Raw genomic sequence first — 16046 nt, forward strand, 5'->3', positions numbered from 1 at the left:
GGAAGTGCCTGCTGTCACATCTCACAATTAACTATCGACTATGTTCTGCATACACTTATAATAGTGCGGCACATCAACGGAAAAAAGCATAAGCCATGAAGCTACACCACTGAAATCAAAGAGAAAATTGTGCTCATGAGCACTAGAAAATCTAATATTAAAATATCTTTAGTATAGAAAAAAGTATTGCACGTTTGTACCTCATCCCATACAAAATGGCAGATCTGTCTTTACAAACCAGCACACAAATTCGGGGTGCTCCCACTCTTTCTCAGCTTGTCCTCTAAACTAAAATATATATTCCTGCATAGATGATTTCTGGGACAACTGGCCATATTATAATGTAAATGGTCCTTTGACTCACAAATCAACCTCTCCACAGTGGTAATCTTCCTTGTTTTGGAGACCATATATTTGCAAGAGATATTTCACTCTATCAACTGATGTAGCATTGAAGATGTACAATGCAAACTTATCTCTTTCACATGCATTGAACACTTTTCCTTGCATGTATTGACATAACATGGATATAAATGCATCTACCAACGTCACCATTAAACATTGAGTACAGTCCTTTATCTCCTCATATTCCACAACATGGACTGAGAAGAGTATATTCTATTTGCACCATCAAAATAATATAAAATAATATATCAATAGTCCATTCTTGTATAGCTCGGCCCTGATATACGCTTCCTTACAGGTACTGGAATGCAATATGCACATGATTGTGTAGCACCGCCATAGCCAAACGATAGACAATACATTCCCAAGCTGTTTGTGTACTGGGGAATTTGGTACAGTGCTTACAACTTTATGTGTCACCAGTATCAGTGTCCTGTTGAATATCACATTGTATATATGTTATGCATATTCCATCAACATATACAGTCCATCACCATTTCACAGCACAACATTGACTTAGGGGCTTATTTCTAAATGTTCTGCCTTTCATACAACATTACTGCCGCTAGATGGCGCTGAGGACCATAGAAATGTCTTATGCTCCTCAGCTCTATCTAGTGGCAATAGTGGCATGCGAATGGCATTCACCCAGCTGTACGCTGGGCGGAACATTTATAAATGAGCCCCTAAGCATGCCTGCAACATGTCTTTATGTCCAACTATTGCACGGTCCCAACTGACCTAATAAGGGAATTAATTTAAAAAAAAACTTTGTCCCAACTGGAACATAGCCAATCAGCATTTCCATTTTCATTTTCTAAGCTGTGTGGAAAAAATGAAAGATAGAAGCTGATTGGTTGATATGGGGAATTGCTCCAGCTGAGATATCTCAGACACTTTTTATTAATTACCCCCAATGTCTCTTCTGTGTACTTTTTGTGTAAGTGGCATGAGATATATACACAGTATGTGCTCTTTGCAGTTATACTTATCTAATTTTGAGCCCCCGACCCAGAACATGTATACAGATTGGAAAAGACAGACAAAAGTCTGTATTTACAGACTTGTTCCATGTCACTGACTCCAAATACTGAAGTCACAGCATTGGCATAACATTCAAAGTATGGGACCACGTTTCTTTCATTTTCATTTAAGAGCACGCCCGACACCTTGAAGAACAGAAGATATTTTAATTTTTGGGGGAGGAGGGGGGGGGGGGGGGGGTTTAGTCAATACATGAGCGCAGTTCTGTAGGGACAATGGGAGTTATAGCTGAGGCTGCAAGAAGTAGGAGTACAAGTAGTGTAGGCTGAGTGTTACAACTCGGGCTGTCCCTATAATGAGGCAGTTGCCTCAGGCGGCATCTAATTGGGTTTCATAGGCAGGGCAGCTGCGTCCCAGGCTGATAAGAGCTCTTAGCAACCTGTGATGCTCTGGCTGGCGTCCCACCAGCTCCTGTCAACCAGTGATTTCAGAGCAAAACCACACCTCCTATCCTTTACAGTCAGGTTCAACATGACACAGAAGTCACCAACTTGCGCAACTAGATCGACCTATCCTTTACAGCCAAGGAAGGTGCCATCATTTTTCTCTGCTGCAGTTAAATAACACTATACGAGTATTTTCCCTCAACCCAGCCCATGACTGGAAAATGAAAAGAGAAGCAGCAGACTAGTAAGCTAATTTCTCTGGCTCTGCTTTCTCCTCATTCAGCATGACCCTTGTTAGCACATGAGTACTGTCCCTCCTTCTCCCACTTTGAGCTCTGCTGTACAGGGACTGCAAGAGGATGATATCAGGTCAACATTGATTGCATATAAAAGTTATATTTCATGGTGCATAAATAAATACTGAAATAATTTTTGTCTTTTTTTTATGTGTCTTGAGTTCAGCTTTAAAGACCCTGGAGCTGGTTTAACCTGGTAAATCCCTTATGAAAACAATCCAACCTGACTAATTGCTTGTTTCCTCCTGGAGCAGCAAGCCAGGGGAATCTAATGAACATACAATCAGGGTAATCATCTCATGTCGTTGGGTACATTTAGACATGCATGGCATGGTGGCAGCAACATACCCTAAGACAGCGGTGCCCATTAGGTTGATAGCGATCAGCTCACTGACCTGAGCTCCCTCCCGCCGTGCTAGTGCGGCTGAATGTGTCAGACGCTGCAGACGGGAAGGGGGGGCACCTCTCCCCAAATGCAGTGTCGGACACATTCGACCACACTATCACCAGTGCGGGACAAGACGCCCCTCCCAGTCTGTAGCGGCGGACACACTAGCAGCGCAGGAGGACAGCGCAAGTGAGAGAAGAGCCGGGAAGCTGCTGCAGTGCAGGTAATGAAAGACAGCCAGAGGAGAGAGTGAGAGAGAAGAGACAGCCAGAGGAGAGAGAGAGAGAAGAGACAGCCGAGAGAAGAGGCAGAGAGACGGGAGAGAGTGAGGAGAGAGAGCACGAGGAGAGAGAGAGAGCGCGCGCGAGAGAGAGAAGAGACAGCCAGAGAAGAGAGACGGGAGAGAGTGAGGAGAGCGAGTGTGAGGAGAGAGAGAGCGCACAAGAGAGAAAGAGAGAGAAGAGACAGCCAGAGGAGAGAGAAGAGACAGCCAGAGGAGAGAGACGAGACAGCCAAGAGACAGAGATAGGGGAGAGAGCAAGGAGAGATAGAGCGCGAGAGAGAGAAAGAGAGAGAAGAGACAGCAGAGGGAGAGAGCGAAGAGAGAGAAAGCGAGAGAGACCGAGATAATACAGCCAGAGGAGTGAGAGAAGAGACAGCCGAGAGAGACAGTAGAGAGAGAGAGATAGGGGAGAGAGCAACGCAAGGAGAGAGAGCAAGAGAGACCAAGAGAAGAGACAGCCAGAGGAGAGAGAGAGAAGAGAGAGAAAGAGAGAGAATAAACAGCAGGGAGAGGAAGATAGGGGAGAAACACGGGGGACAAAGAACGCAAGGAGCGAGAGAAGAGACAGCCGAGAGAGAAGAAAGAGAGACGGGGGAGAGAGAAAGAGAGACGGGAGAGAGCAAGGAGAGTGAGTGCAAGAGAGACAGAGAGGCACTATTCCCAGTAACTATTTTAATGTGCTTGTTTTTTAAATAAAGGTGTTTTTTCATTGGTAGATCTCATTGAGCTCGTCATTTGAAAAGTAGATCTCAAGACATAAAATTGTGGGCACCCCTGGTCTAAGACAAGCATCTATGACATGCAGTGTAGCTAATGAGAAAATGGTAAGGGAGTATGTTCAGTCCTGACTTTTTCTTCATTTATGTCTATATAAACTGTGGAGGGAAAAGACCATAACGGAAAAAAACCTAAAGTGGAACCCCACCTTAAGCTGAAAGCTTAATTTGACATATTAAGGCAAATTTAGCAATCATAAATACACAATTGAATGTCTTTTTTAAACCCGAGTAGTGTAAGTACCTGAACTTGACCAGGTATTGCCCGTAGTAGTCCCCGTAAAGCATGGCTGAATTGTGAGAGGGAGAAGTAGTACAAGAAGCCAGTCAGTTCATGTGCTGGTAAAAAGCATGCTGATAGGAGGAGAAAACAGAGTGACAGTGAGAGATGAGCTCATTACTGTGCCATTTCTCTTTTCACTGTCCAATAACAGACTGGGGCTGGTTTAGGACCACCTGGGCTCAGAGGAACTGGGACAAATGATGCTGACCGCTGACATCTAGTGGCAGAAAAAAGGGCTGCAGAGAAAATCTCAGGATGGAAGGTGAATGTTGTAGCAAAAGCTGGTTTTGTTATTTCATGAGACATACAAAGCGAGGTGGGAAGGTATGAAATTGTATAATTTATATCGATAAAGGCTTTAATTTAATTTAAATGGAGGGTCCCCTGTTATATTTGCTAGCAAAAACATAATTTTTCCCCGAAAGGGGATCCCACCATTATTTCACGGTTTAAATACAAAAATGTTTGTATCGTAGAAAAGTATTTATTAAATATATTTAAAATGCACACATATCAAAACATCCCATATCAAAACACAAACAAACATATATATGACTGCATTCGGCTAGTAATGAAAAAATACGTGTGGATAAACATGAGTTGATGCCACACCCTGGAACGCCCCAATCTATAGAAATGTGAAGTTTTTAGCGTATATGCTTAGTATCAGGAGGATTCCTAGTAACTCAAGCCCCCAAACAATTGAAAGGGAGATGTCAGTCTCTTAAATAAGGATGAGGAGTTATCATACACGTGTATGAGAAAAAACGAGAAAAAGGAGACAGTCAACGTCAAAAATATTTCATTTGATTTGTAAAAGCATAAATTGCACTTACAGTGATGTGTTTTTTCGCCCATGGGAGTCGGGAGGTCGGAGTAATTTTACCACTGATATAGATGGATGCAGCTGAAGGTGCGAGTGGTTCAGGAGATGTTTTAACCTCATCTCGGCTTTTTCTTCTCCACCGTGGAGATATGCCTTTACTGAACAGATACTTTCCTTCAAATGGTAGTTTTATCCAAGATGGAGAAAAGGAGGAAGGGGTATCCTTAAAGATGGATCACTGTGTTGCAGATTTGAATTCTGCTTGATAATACTTTTTTCTCTTGGAATAAGGATCAAAAGGTCGAAGTAGTTTTGCCGTCCAGCATAACGAAATTCAGTGATGAATGCAGTAGGTTCAGGAGACAAATAACCTTATCTCGGCTTCTCTGTTCGCTATGTTATTTCATCTTATGATGGGGTATTCATTTTATCTTGCTCTTTTTGACTGGACTTCTGCTTTAAAGTAGGAAAGGGTTACAACTCCAGTTGGGTTTTTATTGCTGTCTGTTGTCCCATTGGGATCACTTTTTCCTAGTTTTTTCTTCTCACTACTACTGTCACCTAGAAAGAATAGAATTATACATTTAAAGTTTACAGCTGTCACCAGTGGCGTCACAAGGGGGGTGCAACCTGCACCTGGGTGCCACCATTGGATGGGTGACACCAAAATGACTGGCAGTCATTTTGGTGTCAAACCCTATGAAAAGTCGGGCACTCGGTCATGGTCAGGAGAGAGGAGGGGACACGGCGGTATACCTCATCCCGCCGGGTGAACGTCCCCCACTCTCTCTGCCGGCGTCCATCACCAAGATGGCCGCCAGCAGACGTCAATAAGATGACTGCACATGCGCGATGACGTCATCGCGCACACTCGGGACAACGTCTCCGCTCTGGGTACCACCCAGCCTCGGGACGCCTCTGGCTGTCACCAGAACAAGAGAGTCTCCCAACCCTAGCTTATACTGTGAACACTGGGAATCCCTCTCATTTAGGGAGATTTCTCTTTACTTTCCACACCCTTTCTACTCTTACTATCCAAAACAAAAACAAAAAAGGTTTTGGCCCTAAGTAAGCCATAGCAACCTATTACTGTATTGAAATACACAATGTTTAGAGCGCACTCCTGTAGGACAAACACAGCTGGGAAATGGATCTACTAGGGGATGGCGTGCAAAAGCTCCTCAATACAGGGGGAGGGACCCTGTATACCACAATTCTAGACAAAACAAAAACACTTTTCTTGAGGAGCACAACTACCTATAATTAGAATAATGGACCCAATGTACTAAGCTACGGAAGAAACATAACAGTTTAAATAACAGACATTCTAAACTGGATTGTCATGTGGAAAGGGACAGATAGTAACTCACAGTTGAGATGCGAGCCTATGTGCCCTGGTGTCTCTCACAGGATGCTCTCCCGGATCTGTCCAATCCGATGTCCACAGCTGTCAGATGGGGTGAGAGTCGGTGTCAGCCCGGGCTGGAGTGGGAGGACGAAGTGTCAGCCGGTGTCACAAGCTGAGCTGGCCAGGCTGAGCTGCGGCGGCTGAGACAGAACAGTGCGCCGCGATCGGCTCCGTGACCCCGGACTCTGTGCGTGTTATTCCAGTGTCAGATGTGACTGTCAGCGGGGTACACAGAGATAGGACAGTGCGGGATCTGTTGGGGGTGGTTTTTGGATCTTGATGCCTGCAGGATACGGCTACGCGTTTCGAGGAGGTTTCCTCTCCTCAAGAAAAGTGTTTTTATTACTGTATTGAAGTCAGACCAGTACAACATGGTTGCTAGGTTGCTATTGTTTACTGCACCTATGCATTAGCAAGCATGCATACTAAATAGTGAGCTTGGTGCCAAATTACACTTTAAGGTTACTGCAAAGGACAAGGGGGCACTCTTTGCGTCTGGAGGAAAAGAGGTTTAACCTTTGCATACGGAAAGGATTCTTCACAGTTAGAGCTGGGAAAATGTGGAATAGACTCCCCAGGAGCTGGTTCTAGTTAGCTTAGTTAACTGTTTTAAAAAAGAATCTGGATGTATTCCTAAATGCACAGAATATTACTGGATATTGAGTTCCTAAAGGGATATAAAGCATCAGAGATTGTTGATCCAGGGAATATCCGATTGCCTTATGGGATCAGGAAGGAATTTTTTTTCCCCTGTTGGAGCAAATTGAACCATGCTTTACATGGTTTTTTTTTCCTTCCTCTGGATCAACAGTGGGTAATTGTGGGGACAGCGTTCTGTTTAGGCTTTTTTTTTCATATCTCTATAGGTTGAACTCGATGGACTTGTGTCTATTTTCAATCTGACTAACTATGTAATTCTTTACTGACTGACGCTAAGTCCGGAAACAAGCACATTAAGCAATTTCAGGTAAAAGGTCAAAAGACTTCATAGGACTACACTGTACCGGCCTCTCACACACCCCCTGTGGCCTCGGACTTCTCGCAGCTCTTCATCATAGGAGAGTCACTGGCATGGTGACAGAATAAAGTACAGCTGGTTGTAAAAATGCAGATACAAGGGGGTAAAAGGTCAATTATGAAGGAAAGCACTATCAGCACAAGCAGTGGCTGATTCCCTATTAAGTCATTTGAAATTAGACTTTTTTTTTTTTTTTATTATAACAGCAGTTTGAGTGTTGCTCAATACTTATCTGCTTTACTGTAAGGAGACAGATAGCAGAATCTGATAAGGTCCTAAGACAATAAAATGTTAGACTGTGAGGACACACATTACACTTGGATCCCTCCAGCTCACACCGGGTGGGGGGGATTCATAAAAACTGGAGCAGACGAAATCTGGTGAAGTTGGCAACCAATCAGCTTCTCTGTTTCATTTACAAAGCATAACTGAAAAGAGAAGCTGATTGGATACTATTGGCAGCTGCTCCAGATTCTGTCTACTCCACTTTTGATCAACTCCTCCCATTGTCTCCCATCGGACATAAAGATCTAACATAATTTACACGGGATACACATTATACAGTCAAATTGTTGCATTTGTAGAAAGGAGACCTAGCTTTGTATAGTAGTCATCATTTACATGGAGGAAACAGAGAAAAAAATTGCATTCCATCAAACGTAAAAAAACAAAAACAAAAGTTAGTTAAATTATATTAGGTGTAAAAGACTGTGTGGCACAAAATCTGTGGTCAAATCAGTGGTCGAAAAGAGACCTAGGAATAACTGAAGTCCAACCCAGACCACAGTAACACACAGCCACAGACAGGTACACACGCACACGCACACACATACATTCACATAGAAATATTTTATATTCATCATGTAGTTAACAGTAGTACATGATTCTCTGTAATACAGACACTTAACTGTAGACAAATATGCATCCAGACAGGGACGTAACTAGAAATCACAGGGCCCCATAGCAAAATTTTGTACAGGGCGCTGTGATTTCTAGTTAAGCCCCTTGCAGAGCCCACCTGAGATCCCAAACAGCCCACCTGAGTGTGACCCTGCAGAGCCCACCATAGAGAGTCTGGAAGGAAGATGGTCGGATCCAGGGCCGGATTTACTCTCCTTGCCGCCCCAAGGCCAGGTTCCACAAAAATAAATTTTTATTTGTTTAATTATTTTTTAAACAATTTAATTTTTTTAGATTTTTTATTTATCTTTTTACTTTTACTTTTTTATAATTTACTTTTTTATAATTTTTATCTTATTATTGTTTATAATTATTTTCTTACTTTTTACTTTTTAATCACCTTTTTATTTTTTTATTTTCACCTAACTTTATTGCTATCACACAGGAGATAAGCCCCTGTGTGATAGCAAGGTAGACAGCGAGGTATGAATCCACCGGCGTCCTGTTAATGTGGATTGAAAACCTGCTTTATTGGAGTCCCCTAGACAAAATGAGCACTTAAAGTAGGACTAAACTCTCCTTTTTTTGCATATATCTACTGCTAGCAAGCAGGGGATTTGTGACTTTAATCTCACTTTAAGATCAGTGACAGTTATTGTCACAGTTGGCACTGTCAGCTGCTACAGAGAGAATAAGCAAGTGGCCCCATCAAGATTTTTCTATGGGGCCCCATGATTCGTAGTTATACCCCAGTTGAGAATATATATGCATATGTGAATGCTTGCTTCCTGTATCTCAAAACAGCAAGCACTCTTTAACAAACGTACGTGATCACAGAAACCGTTAATTATGCTCAGTATACATATTCTTCGCCTAGTTCACTTTGGCTTGGGTGAGCGGAGATTCATCCAGTTGATAACAGAGGTATCTCTAATTAAAAGTTAATTATCTGCAGGAACTTTGTGTCCAGAGACTAACGACGTACTGTTAGTTACATAATTCCTGGCAAATAGCTATTACAGCAAAAATCCGGAAAAGAGAAACAGCAATCTAAAAAAACAACTTTCGGCATATATCTTAAAGGAAATGTCATGAGAGAAATATGCGGGTTGTCATTGCTGATGTCCTTTTCAAAAACCTTTTTGGATGACTGTTATGGCAAATCCTGAATCCTGTCTGTCCACCCAAGCACATCTTATCCTTCTTCAGTGACATAACCAGTGTTCATAGGCTGAACTAGTGTCACATATTGTAGCTCCTTGTCTCATCTCTTGTTTCGGGAACCAGCGCAAACACTCCATTGGCAGCCATCATTTACAGATTTGTAGATGGGCTGAGGACTGTGTAGCTATGTGTGTTGTACTTAACTCTAATCCAGAGTTCTTCAGAATTAAAGTTTCTGATCTTATCTTCATCAACCCGAAGTGGTCCCCTGCAATGTTTCAACATACCACTGTACTCAAATAGGAAGCCTCCGTAGGTGCCCATTGATAGTGTCTTATATTTTCTAGAGCACCTGGAGAAGCGGAAAACCTAGAGCACTCTTTAAATCTCAATTTTCTAGATGAATTCTGCGATCTTCCCCAAATGTTGCTATTTGATTAAACTGGTTGTTTGCAACAATGAAAGTACATGTACACTTTATTATCAAATAGTTTTAATTATTACACTGAGTGGCCAGATTATTATGACCACCTGACGTTTGTAGGCAAATTAGCTATAATAGCGTAAGCATTTCACTGCATATCATACTTGTACGATTGTGTATGTGACAAATAAAATCTATCTATCTATCTATCTATCTATCTATCTATCTATCTATCTATCTATCTATCTATCTATCTAATTAGCTATAATTTGGCGCTGAAGTTGCTAGAGGGCCAGACCATTATAAATAGGGAAGCAGGTTGTTTACCACGACAGTAGAAGTGATTTTTTTCTGAAGATATGGGTAAGCAACGCGATTTAACAGCCTTTGAACGTGGGATGATTGTTGGCGCTCGGAGCCATGGAGCGAGTATCAGCAAAACAGCAGAATTCGTTAAATGTTCAAGAGCAGCTGTTGTTAAAGTGTTTAAAGACTGGACTGTCAGCCGAAAATCTGGGTCTGAACGTGCGAATTGTGGCCGTCAGCGACTAGTCAATGTTAGGGCAGAACGGAGAGTGGCAATACTGGTACAAGACAACAGAAGGGCAACAGTGCAGTGTCAGATTCCTCGCATCACCTTTCAACATCTCGTGGAGTCACGAGGTGGCCCAACTAAGTCATCTCGTGGAGTCATCTTGTGGCCCAACGAAGTACTGATGGGGTGGTCATAATAATCTGGCCACTCAGTGTATATATTACACACAAACTTTTCCATTTCCCTCTCAGGTCAGTGATGGCCACTGATGGAAAAAGTATGTGAGCCTTTAGGATACTCATACTTTTAACGCATAGCATCCATACCAGTTAGTTAATCTTGTGTTTCAGGTATGTGAAAAAAATCCACAGTTCTAGGTCCCTGCTTTTCACAATAGAATATGTTGAACTTCTGCACTCAAAAGAGATTTCAGAAGACCTTACATGAATGAAGTATAAGACTGGTAGGGAGTTCTAAAGACTTGGGCTTCCACTGCTGAAAATTAGAGAAGATCCACAGCCAAAAATAGTGATCAAATAAGTAAATCAATAACAAAGTAGTTCAAACGAATTTATGTCAAAGACCTGACCTCAACCCCAATAAAATACTGTGGAATTATTATTATACAGGATTTATATAGCGCCAAGTTCTGCCCAACGGTTTGAGCAGCGCTTTTACAATCACAATACAAATCAAGACAAGATGGCAAGGAGGGCCCTGCCCCTGAGGGCTTACAATCTAAAAGGGAGGGGGAAGTGATACATGAGGAGGGAGCTGTGTGGGGATGAATTGTTTAAGAACGTGATGGTTGAGCGGTTAGGTTGAGGTGGGATAGGCTTCCCTGAAAAGATGAGTCTTTAGGGAATGTCTAAAGGCAGTCAAGGTGGGTGACAGACGGACAGGTTGGGGTAAAGAATTCCAGTGGATGGGAGAGACTCTGGAGAAGTCCTGGAGGCAAGTATGGGAGGAGTTGACAAGGGAGCTGGAAAGCAGGAGGTCTTGTGAAGAGCATAGGGGACAGTTAGGGTGATACTTTGAGACCAGGTTTGAGATATAGCCAGGGGCGGAGTTGTGGATGGCTTTGTAACTGATTGTTAATATTTTGAATGTTATCCTTTGGGAGAGTGGAAGCCAGTGCAGAGATTAGCGGGGAGTTGCAGACACTGAGCAGTTGGTTAAGTGAATGAGTCTAGCAGCTGCATTCATGATAGACTGAAGGGGGGATAGCCTGTTTAGAGGTAGGCTAATGAGGAAGGAGTTGCAATAGTCAAGACGAGATATAATAAGCGAGTGGATGAGTAATTTTGTGGTTTCATTGGTGAGGAAGGGGCGTATTTTGGAGCTGTTAGGAAGGTGAAGGCGGCAGGATTTGGATAGTGATTGGATGTGGGGAAGAAAGGTGAGGTCCGAGTCAAGGATGACACCTAGGACCTTGGCATGAGGGGAGGGGTGGATAGTTGTGTTAACAATCTCAAGGGAAAAGTTGGGGGAAGGTGGACGGACAGGAGGAAATATCAAGAGCTCAGTTTTTGAAAGATTGAGTTTTAAGAAGTGTTCCGACATTATTTAAAAAAGACTGTTCCATCCTATCTGTATACAGTACATATATACATAATCAGACACAAACAGAGTGTCTTATGATTCTGTTTTGTTCTTCCTACAGTTTTAAGCTATGTTATAACCAAATTTAAAAAATGAATATTTTTGAAAAACAACAGCATAAAAACAGAATGAGAATAATAATTCAACTGTTAATTTAATGCAAAACAAATTGCCTTGCAAATCTAAATGTCTATCTTAATGTGAATCCCTCGCAATATTAAGACCTGTGCTGTTTATTAATTAGTAGTAATTACATTTTTGTTATCAGCAAGTTATGCAATAACAGAACCATAAAGCTTTAATGCAGGCTTTCGCTGCACTTTTTCCTGTTCTTTGGACAAATATACATTTATGACGCAGCTGTACTATGAAACCTTTGTTTAACACATTGAATAAACAGGATCTGGAAGTTGAGAATAATACTGTAGATATAATATATTTACTTGCATTCTATCCTTGACCTAAGCAGCATTTGGCTTCACAAAATCATCTTTAGCTTGTTTGAATACAAAGTGTTGGTTAGTAAATGGTGTGGAGACTGGATCAAAAACAATGTGGATGAGAAGGGCAAAGATTTTACATTATGATACAAATAAATTATTGTCTACTAATAGGAAAAATTGTTAGAACACCCATTAAACAGGTGGTCAGCACCATCAGCTGTAGCATTTTGAACATGAACTTGTCATAGAGTTTAGATATTGCCAGAGATAAGCTACTAAATGTCTGAAATCAGAAATATAAAATATAAAAATAAGTCTACATGTTCTGATCAGGCAGTGCACAGAGCTGAGACACATCCAGCACCAATTTTAGCATTAGGAATTTGGTACTAAACTTTGCATATACGGTATGTTCTTCTACCCCTATGTATAAATAACTGTTATCATCTGCTTTACATCTCCATGGATGGCCATGCTAACCTAAGATATACACAGACCCAGAGAAATAAGCGGAGGGGCTACATGACTGTGGGGAGGAATAGTACCTGGGAAAGGGTAAAGGATCAAGAAAAGTAGCAGGCCTTACCTGCTTAGATGTCATGGGTCATGTGGTAGGGGAGAGACGCAGGGGTAGGATCCACAGAGACAGAGAAAGGTTGTGCCATCAGCCCTCTCTTGTTCGCTGCTATTGACAGCTTGATATCTATGTGGCAGGTTGGCAGGGTAAGGTGTCTTCGGGGTCTGTGAAAATAGTTACAAAGTGGGTGGGGGGGGGCCTATCTGGTGGTATGGTGCTCCACGTGTTGGTGTCAGTTGTTGACAGGATTCAGTCCCTTGGCAAGTCAGGATTGTTAATTTTGGAGCTGTCTTCAAGCCGGTGGGGGTACAGCTGGGGACATAAATTGTTTACTAAAGCCTTATTTTGGCTACTGGACACCAAGACCCCTTCTCGTAACCAACAGGCTTTAGGCTATTTATTTGAAACTGTTTAATATGGTTATTCTGATTATATTGGTTAATTAAAGGGGTGTTGGGGCTGTTTTACGATATACAACCATGTCACGCCACGCAGTCCATGTGCTTAACCTCTTGCCATCCGCCCGTAGTAAAAAAACGGACGGACGGCACTGCTGCATTTGCGGGTTGCCGTCTCCAGACGGCAATCTTTTTCTGCTCGCGCGCGCCCCCTAGCGGGCACGCACGGGCAGAAAAGACCAGACCGTTGCACACACCCGTTACCGGGTGTTTCACATATAGGCGATCAGCGGGTCCATAGCCCGCCGATCGCCTATATGTGCTCGTCCGCGGCCCAACCCTGAACCCTCACCTTGAATCCCGGGATCCGCTGCCCCATCTTTTATATTTTACCAAAAAATTGGGTAATAATAAATGTTTTATCATTTAATATAGGGGAAACTGTTTTTTTTTTAGAATTTCGGTAATTTTTCCTTAATATAGTAAAAAAATAAAACCCCCAGTGGTGAATAAATACCACCAAAAGAAAGCTCTATCTGTCCCCAAAAAAGGGTATAAAATTCATTTCAGTACAGCGCTGCATGATGGAATAAATGTCAGTCAAAGTACCGCAGCGCTGAATACTGAAAAATGGCCGGATGGGAAGGGGGTTTAACACCGCGTTAACACTGCGGATGTCAACTGGTTAAAGGGGGTATTTAACCCCTTCCCAACCAATGATCGAATTATCTCGTCATGATCGCTCAGTTTGTTAACGACCGGTGACCGGATAATTCTATCAATCAGTACAATGTGCGCTGGTCTGTGAGCGGACCAGCAGCTCATTGAATTACTGCTGTTGATGGGTCCCTCAGGGTCTGAGGTAAACCCCTTAGCAGCAGATTAGGTGATGACAGTCCTGTGATCACAGCGAGAGCTGATTGCTGTGGTTGCAGAGCCGACAGTCACACAGCTGGCAGCTGCTCACTGTATTGTGTAAACAGCTAGATAGCTGTTTGTTACAAAAGTGATACAAAGTATCTCTATGGAAGAATACTGTATTCTACTCAGAAATACTAAGTATCAAAGCCCCTGTAATTAAAAAATAGTGCCCCTTAGTTTAAAAAATGTAATTACATTTAAAAAAAAAATAAAGTTAAGGAAAAAAGTTAAAAAAAAGATCAAAAAAGTTTTAAAAAATACATTTAATAAAAAAATTATAAAAAAATATAATGCCGAGGAGGCTATTAAAGATAGGAGAAAAACATAAAACATTCTAAAATTGTTCCACACTAAAATTGTATTTCACTCTTTGTATTTTGTGACCTATAACTCCCAAAATAAACTGAAATCCCAGACATATGATATACCTTATAAATCAGGACAAATAAAATAATGTATTATTAATTACTTCACAGTACTACACTACTACAGTAATTATGTACACATTATTATTGCCAATTTGCATTTTTTTTGTATTCTTTAGAAAAAAAATAAGAATTTATATATGCATATTCCACATCAAATGAAAGCCCATTTTGTCCTTTAAAAAATTGTATATATATATAATATGTGCAGGTGTAATGCATGAGGGAGATGGAAATTAGGCTAGGTTCACACAAGATGCAGTGCGTTCCGGCCCAATTCTGGCTAGAACGCACTGCATCGCATTGCGACCGGCTCACTTTTTTGTGGGGCAGAAGGGGGCGTGGCGGGCCATTGAAGTGAATGGCACCATAGCCACACCCTCCGGCCACAATGCGATCGGCTGCACAGGATCGCAAGGCACTTTGTGCCTGCGGTCCGGTGCTTGCAAAATAGTGCTTGCAAAATAGTGAGCCGGACAGAATGCGATGAAGTGCGTTCTGGCCAGAATCGAGCCGGAACACACTGCATCTGGTGTGAACGAACCCTTATGGTTAAACAAACACATATCAAAAATGGCTACATGACAACTAAGGGGACAGAACTGACAAGTCCATTAGTCATGCAACCAGTCCTATCGTACCCTACAGATGGTACATAGGGGTGGGAAGTAGGCATGATGAAATCAGAATATTTGCCAATTCAGCAATATTTGCGTCTATAGATCTGTCTGATCTGTGGGACATTGCATACAGGGATCCAAGTACTCAGGAACCATGAATTGTAAGATTATTTATTTTCAGATGGGACAAATTTTATTGCATATATTCAGAAGAAGCCAAACATTTGCATTTGCCAATGCACCTGTTATTCACTCTGACTCTCTCACAGTAATGGTGCTAGTGCAAGGCAGCACAAGCGGCCGCTTAAGGGCGTTGTTGGGGGGGGCGGAGAAATGGTAGCACCGTCCCCGCAGAGAAATAACCACCACAATAACTGTGCCCATCCCAGCAATGAAGTAAAAAAAAATGTTTAAAAAAAATAAAGTTAAAAATATTTTTTTAATAAAAAAGTTACATTAAAATTAAAAATGCAAAAAATAAAGTTAAATAAACTAAAATTAACAATAAAAAACGATAAAAAATAAGTTAAATAAACTAAAATTAAAAATTCCCCCCAAAAATTAAAGTGCCCACCCCACACGAACGCACGCAATTAAAAGAAAAACTATGGCAGACGGTACTTGTAGTTCCACCTTCCTGTGGATGGATGACGTGGCTTTGTTGGTGGAGCCATGCACAGCCGCGCAACTTTAAAAAAACCCAGCAGCTCGTGGGGAGAAGAACCCTGCAATTCAGGTAAGGGTGTGGGGGGGTTTGCAAATTGACCATGTTACACCTGAGCAATGTGGTCAGGGCTAGTGCTTAGTGTAAATATGTGTAGGCAGCCAACTGAGGGTGCTGGGGTACAAAAATCCTCCTTCATCACTAGTGGGAGAGGGGGTGTAAAATTATTTAAACACAATTTATTTTTCATTGTACAATGG

The sequence above is a fragment of the Nanorana parkeri genome, unplaced genomic scaffold (assembly GCF_000935625.1).
Source record: "Nanorana parkeri isolate BGI_ZX_2015 unplaced genomic scaffold, ASM93562v1 scaffold662, whole genome shotgun sequence".
Lineage (NCBI taxonomy): Eukaryota > Metazoa > Chordata > Amphibia > Anura > Dicroglossidae > Nanorana > Nanorana parkeri.